This window comes from Sapajus apella, unplaced genomic scaffold (genome assembly GCF_009761245.1).
Source record: "Sapajus apella isolate SASKATOON/1434 unplaced genomic scaffold, GSC_monkey_1.0 scaffold11, whole genome shotgun sequence".
NCBI lineage: Eukaryota > Metazoa > Chordata > Mammalia > Primates > Cebidae > Sapajus > Sapajus apella.
The window spans coordinates 33,970,552-33,972,794 of record NW_022436951.1 but is presented as its reverse complement, the minus strand read 5'-3'; the positions used below and the strand labels follow the sequence as shown (position 1 = coordinate 33,972,794).

General features: G+C 37.5%; 1 long non-coding RNA gene across 1 annotated transcript in view; it reads right to left on the bottom strand.

Annotated features, from left to right (window-relative positions):
* Positions 1-1,681: 1,681 nt before the first annotated feature.
* LOC116552390 overlaps positions 1,682-2,243 on the bottom strand; it is a 58,008-nt gene continuing 57,446 nt past the window's right edge. The window contains exon 4 of the long non-coding RNA XR_004269362.1: positions 1,682-1,889. This is a non-coding gene — a long non-coding RNA (uncharacterized LOC116552390). The remainder of the gene's footprint in view (positions 1,890-2,243) is intronic.

Below are 2,243 nucleotides of genomic sequence, written 5' to 3'. Positions count from 1 at the left end.
GGGAGACAGGTGAAGGCCAGGAAGGCCCCAGAATCTGAGGAACTAGAGGGGCAGGTGAAGGGGCCCCAACTCTCAGAGTTAGAGGGTCCCACAGACAGGCTTCCAGGTGAACTACTGCAGGTCATCAACTCAGCAAATTCCAAGACAACTGGCTTGTATTCAACTCATGTAGAGAGAAATGAATGCTACCCAGAGATATTTAAAAATGCTGACATGGTGTAATTAATAAAATATCTAATTGAAGAAAAAATTATAGTTTAATTCAAAGAGCAGCAGCTCATTATGAAAATTGCCTTTTAAAGACCCAATTTACCAAGGACAAGTGAAGGTCTCTGTGGTTGAAACTATTTTTCACTTTGAACCAGTGTTTTTTTGCTAAGGACAAAGTCAGATTTTAAAAATTAATTAAATGTTCACATTGAATCTTTACATGAAACTCTTAAATTCCACTAATTAAGCTTAGAGAACACTTACAATATGAAGGGTCAGATGTTTCCCCTAAAATTTCAGAAAGATATTTAGGCATTCAAATATTTAACCACTGAAGGTTTATTCCTGGCAAAAATACATGAGAAAAATGCTGTCGATAAAAGCCTTTAAATTAATTCCTGACAATTAAAATCAACTTCTACTGGGCTCAGACCTATGTTACTTTATGTGCCACCTGCTAATTGTAGACAACACTCAATGTTTTATCACTCCTGGTCCCTTTGCAAGTGAACTCTACAGCTCACTCATTCATTTACCTACCTTCCTCTATTTAGCAGGAGGTCCTATTACCCTCTCCACCTGCCGCTTCCAGAGGGCTGGATTCTTGTAAAAGAGTCCAGGCTAGAGCCACAGAGACTGTTGTGGAGGTAAGTATGGCTGTAGTTGGAGACCAGAGTGATTGGACCCTTCCTACTGGTCTGTCCTGGGCTGATGGGTGGGTGATTTTTGCTGATCATCCAACATGGGAGCAGAGAGAAACTGGCAGCCAGAGGCAGAACATGGTGAGAAGTAGTGCTCGCATTTCCCATTTCTCCTAACACAGTTCTACTGTGCTAGAAGCGACAGCCTATAGCCACAGCTAGAAAATAATCTGCACTGTGACTTAACTGTGTATGTCATTCCAGGGGACCACTGAACCAGACAGCTGAAGCTAAGATCATTGTTCTACTTTGTATTTACTACTGTGAGAATCAGTTGACTCCACTTCAAGTCCCTGCTTAAATTCCTGTCACTAAATGGAAATGTGTTTGGTTTCGAACTTAAAACAAACATAACAAAAAAGACAATGCAGGAATGTTTACACATACTTTCTAGTTCAGAAAAGACATCCTCTTTCTTATCCAAATTTTCTTTCCTTCTTTATCAACTTTGTTTTAAATTTGAATGGGTGGCATAGCTAACTGGTATTATTATATTCTTCTGGGGCTCAGTATTTCGACTAAAAGCAGGAAATTGGGACTACAATTTCAACATTGGTTTAATTTCAAAATTGTTCTCAAATGTTACTTATGTTTTACGGTTTTGCTGGCTTCAGAAATCCAGAATGTGCACAGAAAGCACGTAAACATTAAGATTTTTGATACTTGGGTTAAGCTAATATAATGCCGGTGAGGATGATAGTGATGGATGATAAATAGATGAACAAACAGCGGCTTTCAATTCATTCCAAATGTTTAATGATTTAGTACTTGCTAATATCAGCCAAGATAGGAAACTGAAAAAAACACCTTTTTGTTGTTCATACTGATTTTTATTCAGTCTCCAAGGATCAGTTTCTTCATAATTATACTTTCAGAGATTCTTGTCTCTGGAAGTTAGTAGAGATCTCATTGATTCTTCATAAACGTCTCATTAGAAAAGCTCATGCCTGCAGCATCTCTGAGAAAGCATTTATTTATCTAAACGGTAAGGCAGAGAGAATCATAAGAACATTGCTTCTCATCGTACAGCTGCTCTAAGAGACTTAGCTCTACTCGAAAGCATTATTCCGATTTATTATTCATGTCCATGACAATTATGATGTTACCTAGTAATATCATTAGGAATGCCCTTTAGTAAGAATAACTCCATTTAAAAATCATAAGAAGTATATTTCAGCTAATTACATGTTTCATAAAGGGAATGAAAATATTATAAGCCAAAATAAAAATGATCTGATTATTATCTATTTGTGGGATTATACAGCTGCTACTGTAGGAAGGAAGAAAGGAAGGAAGGAAGGAAGGAAGGAAGGAAGGAAGGAAGGAAGGAAG